The sequence below is a fragment of the Parasteatoda tepidariorum genome, chromosome 11, assembly GCF_982258835.1.
Source record: "Parasteatoda tepidariorum strain Cologne lab strain chromosome 11, Ptep-v5.0, whole genome shotgun sequence".
In the NCBI taxonomy this organism is placed as follows: domain Eukaryota; kingdom Metazoa; phylum Arthropoda; class Arachnida; order Araneae; family Theridiidae; genus Parasteatoda; species Parasteatoda tepidariorum.
This window is the reverse complement of record NC_141765.1, coordinates 92,674,102-92,688,559: the sequence shown is the minus strand read 5'-3', so window position 1 is coordinate 92,688,559 and position 14,458 is coordinate 92,674,102. Positions and strand designations below refer to the sequence as shown.

General features: G+C 32.3%; 1 long non-coding RNA gene across 1 annotated transcript; it reads right to left on the bottom strand.

The window, feature by feature from the left end:
• Positions 1 to 7,572: 7,572 nt before the first annotated feature.
• On the bottom strand, positions 7,573 to 10,541 carry LOC147801893 (uncharacterized). The gene is made up of 2 exons (XR_015430320.1): positions 10,454 to 10,541; positions 7,573 to 9,154 (listed from the first exon to the last, which is right to left on the bottom strand). It is a non-coding gene; the product is annotated as an uncharacterized LOC147801893 (long non-coding RNA).
• Between the last annotated feature and the right edge of the window lie 3,917 nt (positions 10,542 to 14,458).

The window sequence follows — 14,458 nt, the reverse complement described above, 5'->3', positions numbered from 1 at the left end:
CCTCGAAGAGTTCAAGTTTATAAAGGTTCTCTATCTACCACCACTCCTATCCTGCAGCCCATGGATCAGCAGGTGATTTCTAATTTTAAAAAGCTGTACACTAAGCACCTGTTCCGGCGCTGCTTTGAGGTGACAGAAAACAGAAACCTCACCCTTCGAGAGTACTGGGAGGACAAATTTAACATCGTGATATGCCTCAGAATTATTGATCAGGCCTGGTTGAGCGTTGCAACGAGGACCTTGACCTCTGCATGGAAGAAGCTGTGGCCAGAGTGAGTCTGTAGCCGAAAATTGTGCTGTGACCTGAGTCTATAGCTTCGAAGGATTTGAACCCAAAGTGCCAGTGGAGGAGGATATTGGGTCTCTGGGAAAATCCATGGACCTGGTGATGGGTGAGAGAGACGTGAACGAGCTCATCGAGGAGTACTCTCAGGAACTGACGACAGAGGAATTACAAGAGTTACCGTCGCAGCAGCATTCGGGGGTTCTGCAAGAAATTGGTTTCGAGGAAGAGCCAGAGGTGGAGGAGGTTATCTCTACAAGTGAGATAAAAGTGTTCTTGGGAATGTGGGCAAGAATTTCACAGTTCGTGCAAGGAAACATCCCGAAAAAGTTGCATCTGGTCGTGCATCGGAACTATTTCATGACACCCGCCTAACTCATTTCTGCAGCATTCTGAGAAGGAGGAAGAAACAAACCTCCTTGAACAGTTTTTTTTAAATCCAGCTAAAAAAGCAAAGACCGGTGAAGAGAAAAGCAGTGACTAAAATTAAGCATACAGTAGCATTTAAGATGTGTGCAACTTGCATTTAAGTGATCAAAATACAAATATGTATGCACACTTTATAAAACCAGTTTTTTTTTTTTTTTTTTTTTTGCTTTACATTTTCTTTTATTATGTTTTTATACAATATTTGTCATTTATAAATACATTTTTCTTATTCAAAAACACGTAACAAAAACAATTGGGGGTAGCATTTTTGGGGCTGGAACGGATTAATGGCATTTCAATTAATTTCAATGGGGAAAATTGCTTTGAGATACGAGCAAATTGACATACGAGCAAGGTTACGGAACGAATTAAACTCGTATCTCGAGGTATCACTGTAGCCCCCTCTTGAAGATTTTAAGTAGCTTATTTCCGGCATTATTTAAAATGGCTAGAAAAAATGTTGTCGATTGAATATATGGTTAAGCGATAGTAAGAGGAAAATCTATTTTCGCTTTCAGGTTTTCCCCCAAAAAGGATTCTGTCCCCTGTATAAAATCCCTCTATACCCTTCCCTCCAAACGGACTCCTGCAGATCTCCTGTGCCCACAGGTGCACATCATTAATTATCTATTGGGTCAACTTTCGTTTGGGTGAAGTTTCATATACACGATTTATTTTAGCTAAATTATAGGCAGTGTGACTGAAAAGCAATTTTCATGTGCCTTATTTTCCTTCTTTCTTGTTTAGCTCGAAACATGGGAACATCATGGGGGTGGAGGTCTTCTACAAAAAGTAATAAAGGCAGCTACAGTCTTGTTGGTCCTACTAAATTAAAACTGACTAATGTAAGTTTGTTTTCTTAATAATACATTAGTTATTTGACCAATCAAGTGATAATGTTTTTAATTCCACTACCTATTCATGGTGTCCTTGCTAAACAGGTGGTTTTCATATTTAGTTAATTCATGTTTTGTTACTTATTCTTAAAATCTAATGAACGTATTTTTCCCCTATCATATCTGATTTGTAGTTGTGTGACAGCTTAGAAATAATTTTGTGATGTGCTGTTTTTAAAATGGTGTTTATGTTTAATCTGTGAATAACTCCATGGTTTTATATATATATATATATATATATATATATATATATATGAAGTAGAAAACAAAAAACGAATCAAATATCAAGATGCAAGTAGACGCAAAATGATGGTTAATGAGGATACTGAGGAAAACAACAAATAAACAAGTTGTCTCTGAATCACGAAGAAAAGATCATTAAATCCAATTAGGGCCATTTGCCAGTACTGCGCTTGCGTAGTGCAGACGTAAAACTTACCAGTCATTGAGTTGGTCACACCCAGATGACACACCTTCATTTGTCGCTTGGAGAACCTCCCCTCCTCAAAGCAATAACCAATCATTTAACGTGTTTCCGGTGTTCTATTTTATAGATACAAGATTTGTTGAATGGCATCATTATCGTAACATTATTGAGTATTTTGGTATTCTTAACTGTGTATAGAGCAGAAAATTCTATTCTTTTTTGAAAACAACCTATCACCTTCATACCATTTTAATTAATTCGTGTATTTTATATTGTATTCATACATATTATCTGATTCTATTCACTTACTTAAAATTAAATTAATTATTTAATTAAACTAATTAAAGTGTTGTGTGCGTTTTGCCGTTTAAAATGTTTTACTGTATTTTTCGGAGAAGCATGCCCTGTTTTGGATTTTGTGCCATTAAACCTTACATTTGATCAATCAAGAAGAAAAGATAAGTAGAAATACTATAAAGTCAAACTTTAAGTGCTCTAGTCTCTAAAAGTATATAAAAAAGTTTTTAGTCTCTATGGCAGTGTTTCTTAAAATTTTTGGTACAATGGACCCCTTTTAAAACTTTTTAAGAATTCACGGACCATCCCCCTGTGAAAAAAATAATTGCAAAAAAATCAATTATTAGAAAACTTTTAATTTTATTTTAATAGTACATAAATTTTTAAAATCAAAATCTTCAGTGTGGAGGTTGTAGCTTCTGTTCCTTAATTAATAAATTGAATTGGGGGATGGTTTTCGACGAAGCAGCGCGCATATCATGTTCAACATTCAATCGATTTCGATGTTTTGTTTTCATCACAAGTGTGGAAAATCCGGCATCGTTAAGATACACTGTAGCTAACGGAATTATAGCTGCCATAGCTCGCTTTACAAGCAATGGGTAGGCTTCTCTCACAGAAGACCAGAACTCTCCGAGTGTTTTTGAATAGAAATCAATTTTTAGCAAGAACTTAGTTCTAAGATGAAAAAGCTCATCTTTAGCAAGGTTCATATCATCGATACAGTCAGTATCACAAAGAAAAGGATTACGAATCCCCAACTCAAATTGTATATTTATCTCATCCAAATTAAAATATTTTTTAAATGAAACTTGAAGTAATTCCAGGTGTTCAGATTTCCTTTTCATGTTATTCAGTAACAAATTATTGTGCTGAGATGCATTTTCAGAAAGCACTTCATCCAACATTTGAAGGTGTGCATATATCTCGTTTTGAATTCTATTTTTTCAAAGTGGCATTTTCAATAAGAGTCCTTGCAATTTCTCAGGTGCATCCATAATGGTGATATCAGACCCTTGAATTAAAAGACTTATATTGTTCATGTGGTTAAAAATATCTTTTATTTTCATGTGGTTGCAAAATCTTTCTTTTTTTTCGAAATATTCAAAGAGTGGGTTATCTTTTTCTTCTAGAAGAAGTGATACTTCTGTCGTCTACATGAAAATTCGTTTCAAAAGCTGCCCTCGTGACAGCCAGCTCACTTCCGTGTGGTTTAGAAGTACCTCATGTTCTGCGTCCATTTCTTGACACAGTGTTTTAAAAAGACAATGATTAAGAGCTCTACTTGGAATAAAATTCACAGTTTTAATAACTATTGATAATACACTGCTGGTCACCGTAAATGCAACAACCTGAAGGAAGCATGCAAATAACATGAAATTTACCACATGCATTAGCGGAGGTGAGATATGCAAATAATTAGAATTTCTGCTCAGAAGCACATTTCACGCCTGTGGCACCACTTCAAAGCGCTAACTTGCAGATTTCGACGATTTCAAGTTCGGCAATTGTGTTTTTCAAAATTGTATTTGGCAATTGTGGTTTTTTTCAAAAAAAGATCAAATATGCCTCGTAGAAAACAGCGATCATCTTTTGATCTGGTATCCGAGTTCGACAGAGGAAGGATAGTGGCCTACCGAGATCGTGGATTATCTTTCAGTTAAATCAGTAGTTGTGTTGATCGAAACAAAACAACTGTACTGCGGATATGTGATCGTTGGATGCAGGAGGGTACGACGGACCGACGTGTTCGATTGCATCCACTTCAGTGCACTACTTCACGTGATGACAGACGAATTGTGCGCATGACAATAACTGATCACTCAGACACAACACAAACCATAGCACAGCACATTCAGTCTGTAACGAATCATCCAGTGTCTGAGCATACCATTCGACGCCGTTTACAGCAAAGTGGTCTGTCCGCAAGACAACCATTGCTTCGTCTACCCTTGACGCAGAACCATAGACGTCTCCACCGCCAATGGTGCGATGAAAGAAGGATGTGGACGAAAGAATGGAATGAAATTGTCTTTACTGACGAGTCGCGCTTCTGTCTGCAACACCAAGATGGTCGCATTCAAGTCTGGAGACACCGTGGAGAGAGGATGCTGAACATCTGCGTTATGCACCACCACACTGATCCTGCACCGGGTTTTGTGGTATGGGGCGGTATTGGATTTCACTCTCGCACTCCTCTAGTACGCATTGCCGGTACTTTAAACAGCCAGCACTACATCTCCGAGGTGATGGAGCCAATTGACCTTCCTTACGTTCAGAGCTTGCCCACAGCCATACTTCAACAGGATAATGCGCGACCGCACGTGGCACGCATTGTCCAAGGGTTCTTCGTCAATCGCCAGATTGAATTGCTTCCCTGACCAGCTCGCTCACTGGATCTTTCGCCAATCGAAAACATGTGGTCCACGATTGCTCAACGATTGACCAAGATTACATACCCAGCTGCCACACCTGATCAACTTTGGCAACGTGTGGAAGCTGCTTGGTTTTCTGAACCCCAAGAACACATCCAAAGTCTCTTTGAATCAATGCCGAGGCGTGTGACAGCGGTGATCTCCAACAATGCCGGCTACTCTGGTTACTGATTTTGGCAGAAACCACACTTCACAGAAGTCTATAAATTTAATAATTTGATACTTGGTCAACATTTTATCTATAAATATTGTTGTGATATCTCTTGTCTTTCTTGATGTTGCAATTTGGGTGGCCAGCAGTGTATTTCTTTTAAGCTGGTTAGTAGAGTTTTTGTAGCCAGTGCATGTCTATGTAAAAAAACAATAAGTAACAAGAACATTAGGAGATTCTGTTTTTATTACCAACAGGGCAAAACGAGATTTATTGCCAAGCATCGCAGGTGCTACATCTGTATAAGGTGAATGAAGGTTTTCCTTCCAGTCGAAGTCGTGTTTGATAAAGAAAACATTTAACATTGGTAAAGCATCAAATGACTTTGTAGTTCGCAAAAGAGAATTACAAAATAAAAATTCCTCTTTGATGGTATCAAGAGACACGTAACGAACAAAAACAAAAAGTTGACTACAATCTGAGATGTCTGCAGTTTCATCCAGTTGCATACTAAAGGGAAATGTCGATGCTTTCAATTTATCGATGATCTGTTTCAAGATAGGGCAAGAAATTTAAACTATTCTTGAATGTATCTCATCATTTGACATTGGAATAGCCTAAAGTTTTTTTCTCCGTACCAGTCCACAAACTAATTCAACCATTTCCAGCGCACATGGCTTAATTAACGTCTCTCTAATAGTAAGCGGTTTCTTGCTTTTGACAATAGGATATGCAACTTTGAGAGATGCCTCAAACAGAGGTTTTTGCGGAATACCAAATGCAAGTTTGTTTAATGTTCCAGATTTCAAAAACTGGACTTTCTTCTTAGTAAAAAATTCTAGATCTAGTAAGGTGGACAAGGTGTCAAATCTACGTACCTTGATAGGGGTTGATAAAAATAGCACAGTCATCAGGGGGTTGCCCCTGATGGTGCAAACTGAAAGTCGGTTATTGGATTTTGTTAAAAATATGACAGGGATATTAGAGGGCTGTGTGCAGTCTGCACTGAATTTGGGGTATCTCGATCACCTAGTTTCAAATATGTATTTTCACCTTTTAGAAAAAAAATCAATGTTATCTAAATATTATTGATCCAAACGTTTTAAAAATTAGGAGAAGTTGGCAGACCCCCAAAATATGACCCATGGACCCCTAAGGGGTCCATGAACCACAGGTTAAGAAACCCTGATCTACACATTGCATATCACCCTGCAAAAAATGACCAATAGAAATCAATAAAAAAAAATGTATTGATCTGTACGGGGAAATGGAACACTGATATCAATAGAGTAGATCAGTACAATGGACTGGTCATGATATATTGATATCAGTAGAGTAGGTCAATACAATGTATTGGTCTATATCAGTAGAATGGACTGATATCAGTAGAGTGTACTGGTCTGTACGGGGAAATGGAACATTGATATCAGTAGAGTGTACTGGTCTGTACGGGGAAATGGAACATTGATATCAGTAGAGTGTACTGGTCTGTACGGGGAAATGGAACATTGATATCAGTAGAGTGTACTGGTCTGTACGGGGAAATGGAACATTGATATCAGTAGAGTGTACTGGTCTGTACGGGGAAATGGAACATTGATATCAGTAGAATGGACTGGTCTCTACGGGGAAATGGAACACTGATATCAGTAGAATGGACTGGTCTCTACGGGGAAATGGAACATTGATATCAGTAGAATGAACTGGTCTCTACGGGGAATTGGAACACTGATATCAGTCGAATTTACTGGTCTGTACAAGGAAATGAGACATCATGGTCCCATCAGAAACATAGACTGGTCTAAGTTAGGGAAAACAATATTAATGTAAGCATATTAGATAGGTTTAAACAGGAAAATGCATCATTGTTTATCTTTTTTAATATGCAAGATTTAGCTGAATTGGTCACCTGCTTTGCATGCACCATAGTAAATTTTCTACTAGCTGCAGCCAGCGGAAAATTTAATATAAATTAATAAAATATTACAGGACAGTATAAAAAAATACTTATCTAAAGCATCTAAAAATGTTTTGAATATTTAAAGTTAAACACTGCTTATGTGGAAGGATAAAAGAATTATATTCTAAAAAAACATACTTCTTTATACCTACACTATGCTAGTTTTAAAGTTAATTTTAATTTCCTTTTCATATTTCCAATTTAATTTTAAATATAATTTATTACTAAATTATATTTTATTGTTTAATATAACTATAAAAAGAAACTTAAAATGTGAGTTCAAGAGGGTACCTTATTGGAAAAAATTCCTGGTATAAAAAAAAATCATGCCGGCGTATGAAATACCGGTTCTGGTATGATACTAGATCGGGAATTATACCAGACCCAGCGTTTCATCCGCCGGTATCATACCGAAGCTGGTGTTTCACAAGTTAGCAGGATACTGGCTCCGGTATAATACCTAAATTGTAGTTTCATTATCTAGTATCATGCTAGAGCCAGCATATACTGGTACTAGTGTACTGTGCTCAGCATACTGGAATAGTGTTTTAAAAACCGGTTTATTCTTAAAACAAGCATAGTGTGTTACTACAGTTTGATACACGAACAGTTCTGAATGGAAAATAGAACATTGATACACAATTGGGTAAATAAGTTAAGTCACCTGATTTATACCGAGAAATAAAACACTGACATCAATTAACACTTTATCAAAAGCTATAGCATTATGTTTATAAAAACAAATCAACTTTTTTTAAGCTTCTTTATAGTTAATTAAATTTTTTTTAAACAATAAATTAAAATGTTAGAAAATTATTGTGAATAATATTGGAATCTACAATACTACACAAAATAATGTTTTGGAGCAACATTATAAAAGTACAAATGGATTCTTCAGATTTTATGAAAATGGAATGGGGATTAGTTGGATGTTACTTTATTGATAGCCAAAAACCTGACTAAAATATAGTAAATTTATTGTCATTTCAAGACCCCCCCCCCCTCATTGTGTTTGACATAGCATTTTAAGAGTAAAAAGTTTCAATATTTAAGAAAGAAAAAAATGACAGAACAATCTTAAAGTATACCATAAGCTTTAAATCCTTATACACACAAATGATATACCATTTATTTGATTTTTATCTATGCAAAGCTTGTGCTAAGCATTTGTCATCTTACCATATATATTAAACTTGAAATTTGGCAAAACAGAAATGTTATTTTGGGGAAAGTATTGGCGAATGCTGTTTTCGAACAAAAAGAAAAGTTTATCCATTCATTGTTCATTTACTCCTCCCCAACTGCAAAATGATTCTTAATTTGTAGTTGCATTTTTATAAAATAATTCAATTTATAATAAATATGCATTTTCCTACTGAAAAAATCAATCATAAAAAATTGTTACGATTTGCCTTTGGCTTAGAATTTTAAAAACTGGCTAAAAATTTTAAATCCTTAGCATGGGTTATGTATATATAGATAGTAATATCATAATTAAAGGTCAGTAATTAAAAAGAGCAAGTAAACAAAGAAAACACAACAACAGCAGTAAAATTATAATGGAAAATCATACTTAATACAATGGGAAATTAACCAGTAAGAATAACCTAAACCAAATTTTCAAAATTATAGTTTAAAGTTAAATAAAATTAGCATTATTATGAGAAAATAATAAAACATCATAGTAAAAGGTAATAATATACAGATAAATTTGCTATACAGAGTGAAACGACTTTAAGTTCATTTTAATGGCTAAAGGAAGAGCTGGTAAGACTTGTGTAATGTAGGTATTTATAAAAAAAGTTCACATGTTTCGCACAGAACTTTTAAATTAAAACATATTTCAAGTTTCGAAAAAACCGAATCACACTCTTTTTCAATTTTCACTACTTAACACAGTTAAAAAACTTGCTGGAGGAGGTACATTGGCAAAGCATTGCAGAGGAGGCCTAACCAAATCTTTCCTGCAGCATCCACATCAGGCAGATTCTTTATATTTTAGTCTATCATTCTTACAATGGTGGAGAAGATTTGGCTGTAGGGGAGAGTAAAAACAAGTGGAGGAAATTAACAGCAGTATTTGTGAAGTGATCAGCTTCATTATTTCCAGAAATGTCGCAATGGCTCAAGGAACAGAAAGTTTGCACTGACCACAGTGCTGACGTAAAATATCCTTTGTGGTAGACGGATCATGACGCCAGACTATCCGTGACATGTTTGCGTGGTTTTCTTCTCCATGTAACCCAAATAAGAGTCTTGTCATGCATTCAGTTCGGCTAGAAAATTTTAAACAGAACTTATCAATGTAAAAGTATTTTATTTGAATAAGTTGTTGAAAGTTTTCATCACAATGTACACATTTTATTACATTAGGAATAGGTTTAGCCATAATAATTTTTAAATTTAATATTATTGATAATTTAATATTATTGAACTAATTTAACACGTTGAATGCCATAGGGGTCACCAGTGACTGGCACTGAGTTTGTTTGTAGCGCCACAGGGGTCACCGATGAACGGCGAAGCCTAGATTATTAGAATAAATTTTTAATGCTCCTAATTTTCTTATATTATTATCATTACTAAGATGGTTGGAAGAAATTAATGCAATACATACTGAAAAAAATCATTTTGGCCAGACGGGCAAGCCGTGTAAAATTAGCATGGCATTCAACATGTTAAAGAAAAGAAAAAAAAAGTTACATCCAGCTAAGATTAAATACATAAGAAAGTGTAAGGATTGTTTTTAACCCATAACAAAAATGAAGTAAAGAAAGAAAATTTAAATGCAAATAGAAAAGTATTTATTTATAAAAATAACTACTTATAAAAATAATTACTGTTTATAAAAATATTTAATAATTGAAAATGTTTTTTTTGCATTTACTTGAACACAGTCAAGACAGAGTAGCAAAAAAATATCATTTAGTAGTTATACTAATAACATAAATTTAATGTTATACTAATAGTTATACTAATAACATAAATAAATTTAATAATTATACTAATAATATAAATTTAGATTACCTAAACATTAAATTGCCTTTCAGAGAGCAAAAAGAAAAAAAAAATTTCACTGTATATAAAGTTTTTACACATATCTTTACCTTAAAATCTATATATATTTTTTGTAAATATTGTTATCAAGCTTTGCTACATATTTTTTGGCTACAGTTCAGGAAAAGCATTAAAATAACAAAAGAATTTGTGATTAACACTTAAAATATAATGCAAAGTTTAAAAATATTATACACAACTAAATAAATAATTAATTTGATACTAACGGTGATATTAATGGGAATTTATGTAAATAACATGTGAACAAAGTGTTTCTATTTAAGTCTGATTAAGAAACCCAGAAAAAAAAAAAACATTAAAAATACTTTCTTTTCATGGAATCTGTATACGAGTATATCGTAACCCTAGATATGCATGCACATGCAGTAATAATTCAAGAATAATATACATGTATAGATAACTTAAAATATCAATAAAACTCAAGCATACGTTTTAATATTTCTGTAACTAACAAAGATGCAAATAAAAATAAGAAATAAAGAAAAAATTACACTTACTAAAATATTTCTCTCCATAATATGCGTCATTCTTTCCATGACGCTCAATTGTAAACATTGAACGTAAGTCGGAGTAATGTGATTGGCTGGAACTTCAGACTGAGAAACGGAATGAACTGGGGAAAAAGTTTAAAAGGAACATTCTCAAAATTGGGAGTGTAGGCAGCTTGATATGATTTAACGAACGATTAAAACACATTTAACGAACGACTAAAAGTCAATTCTCGTATTTTGCATGCTCCCCTTTCGTTTCTGAATTAATAACTCCTTAATGCTTTTATAGATTCAATTGGATTGAATTAACTATGTTTCTGCAAAACAAATTTACTTATTTCATTCAAAAAAGTTTATTTTGTTTTATGATCCAAATTTATTTAAAACAAACTTCAAAAAGGGACTGAAATTTATAAATTTATGATGGCGAGGTTAATGTTTGAAGGTAAAAAGTTTGAGATTTTATATGAATTTTTAATTTATGTAAATGTATTTCTTTTGCTACGAAGTTGTTTGAAACCTAAAATAATTAATTTATTTTGCGAATAGTTCTAGTTTAGTATAAATTCAATAATAATAATAAATCAATAAAAATTAAAAACAACTTATAATAAAATTTAAAGTGGGATTATAATTAATAATATTTTTTTTTGTCATCATGACTTTGATTAAAATAAATTTTGCAAATTACAAAATAAATAAGTAAATAAATGATAAACTAATAAAAAAAAGTTTTATTATTAAATTACTTTTATTATAAAATTACTTTCATTTGAATGACTTTAAGCAGATTTTAAAGTTATTAAGATCTGTAAAAGTTTTACTCAAAAACTTCCTTTCTTCCAAAATAATAAAATGATTTTAATAATTTTAAATATGTATTCTTTAATTAGTGCACATAGAAAGTGTACGTTCTCACTACCCTTAATATACATGTTAAGAATCCTTATAAAAATCTAAGAAATTAATGACCGGAAATCAGTACATAATCAAGAAAAAAAAATGAAATAATGAAGAATTGTTAACAAAGTAATCTAATTTTAAAAGGTCGTAACCTGTTAGATTTCCGGAAAAATATGTATTGTAAGCAAACGTATGTAAAGCAATTCTATAGGCACCTGTTGATGTATTCATGAAAACAAATATAGACTAATAAAATACCTATTGATCAATAATTGCTAAGTTTTACTGGTGTCAATAAAAATCTGTAGATATCAGTTCATACATTGATAAAACAAGTAGAATACCTAACTGATCAACATCTATTGATACAAGTACCCTACTGATGTCAGTAGTCATCAGTTGAAGTGTGAAATACAGACAAGTATATACCAATAGAATACCTACTGATCAATATCCATTGATACCAATACACTGCTGATATCAGTTGAAATGTCAATGGGAACAAGTACAGACCAGTAGAATTCTATTGATCAATATCTATTGATACCAGTACACTACTGATATCAGTCGAAATGTCAATAGGAACAAGTACAGACCAATAGAATACCCTACTGTTCAACATCTATTGATGCCAATACACTACTGATATCAGTTGACATCAGTTGAAATATCAATAGAAACAAGTACAGACCAATAGAATTCTATTGATATCAATGAATGTTTTTATTGGTTTCTATTGGTCATTTTTTGTAGGGCAGGAATTTTATGAAAATTATTTTTTCCAATTTCTTTGTAAATTTTTTTTTAATATAAGACAATTTTCAATGCTATACTTACAATTTATTATTATAAAATTTAAAACATTCGCTATTGGTATGAGGTAATTTAATTAAAGATTACGGGAGAACAAATTAGAGCTTCGACGCACAGTGCACCCAAAAGCAGAATAAACAAAGACACTTGCAAATGAATTTTTCGCCATCGGAAACAAATAAAACGAAAAATGTTTAAGTCAATGCAAGTGAATCGCCTACCGGAAGTTGAAACATCTACAAATACTGTCTCCGAACCATACAATTGTAAACAGAAAACACGGTCTAGAATAATGTCTATAAAAAACTGATTTCCATTAACAAAGAGTTTACGTACCAGAAGGCAGAGTAATACTCCTTTTAGTAAGTCAAAAGTAGAAAGTGTAGTATTACTTGTTTTACTTTCGAAATAATTTTCTATAACTTGCTAAACTCCCTCAGATCTTCCAAAATGACGCATATGATATTATTAACAACTTAATAGTTGCATCATTTTGAAGAAAACGGTCATAAAAGTGCCCATTTTTTATTCATAAAATTATACAAAATTAAGTGTTTATACAATATGTGTAAACATTTTTAATTTTTTGTTAATTTTAAGCTTAAATGCTTGATGATTGCTGACTTCTACTTTATTAGCACTAATTACTAACGAAATTGAAGTAACCCATTAAGATTGAAATTCTTAATGGAAAACCAGTGAGATTTATACTTCGCGAAAATCCAATTATTAGAGCAAAAGTTATTCAGAGTGTATTTTTGCTCACGGTATATATATCTATTGAGGTTGTTCATATGACAAATGAACAATTTATTGTTAAATTTTTTAGCGCAGCCATAGTGTTAAAAAAAAAAATTCCGTTCGTAATTTATTGTCAGTCCTTCAAACCTCACAAAGTTTTAAACTTCATTTATATGTAGGAGAAATCGCACGATCTAATCACACTTATAAATTTGTAAACTGATATTTTAAAATATTTTTTAAGAAATATCAAAAAATGTGTTAGTATCGAAGTGTTTCCATTATTTTGTCCGACCCCTGTACTTAATCTAATGTATTAGTACAAAATATTTGCTACTATTAAAAAAGAAATATATTTTCTGAAAATACAGAAATTCTCTAATAACTGGGGGATATGTTTTTAATGTAGAAAAAAAATGTGATGGCTTTCATGTTTCAATGCGCAATACCCGTTCAGTTGTAAAATAATAATAATAACTTTTGAAAATTCGCAATTTAGTAAATTATTTCAATCAATATAATTCAAAAAACAAAAATGACATTTTTACGCACAATTCCTATATGAAAGGCAAAACCATGATAGTGTTCCCAGTTTATATTTAATATTAAATTTAAACAAAAATTTGTCGATACTTAATTATTAAAATATTTTGCAATGAAAAATAATAGTAGAAATAAAGTAGATGTTTTTTAAAGTAATATGTTTAACATTACAACAAAGTGTTTGCACATTTCTAGGTTTTAGAGGAAGTCCGATGAGTTCTTATTATTTGTATGATTGTGTGGCAACAGCCTTAGCGGTGGTCTACTTAGTGCCCAAAACTCCTTGATTCCGAATAGCAGGCATCTGTGACTTCAGAAATCTCTCGGTAAGTCTTCTTAACTCTGAGATATTTTGATACAAAAAGCTCACAAATATTGTAATATTTAGCATTTTAAAACTCGGAAGTTCTCATAATTATCAGTGTAAAAAATTATATTAAGTTACATTGAAAAATTATTTTTTATATGAACTGATTCTATATTAAATCCAATTAAGTGAAATATTACATTTAAGATCAATGGTCGGAAAAACATTGTTTTTATAGTTTATTACAACTACTTTGTTACGAATATAGTTAACAGCAACTACTACTACTTTTTTTCAAAATGGAGTGGCTATTGAAATTGTAGTAACTACTTCACTACTTTTAGGAGACAAACTTTGATTAAAAACTTAATTTACAACTATATTCAAAATGGTTTTGAATAACAAATTGGCCTACATTAAATGCAAGGGAATAATTGAGAGAGATTTATGTTTACAAGAGTGAGTTTGTTTTACCAAAAAAAATTTTTCGAATTTGTTCATTTAACCTTAAAATTTTTACACATATTTCGACAATTGAAAATTTAATTTAAGAAATGCAAAATTATCAAATAATCGCATCTTTTCAATTGCTAAATGCTCTTTTATTTCCTCTTATAAATTAAGTACATAGAAAATGCATTCCGTTTCTTTGAAATAACATCAATGTTTCACAAGTGCGCATTTGTATGTGTAAGCGTTACCAA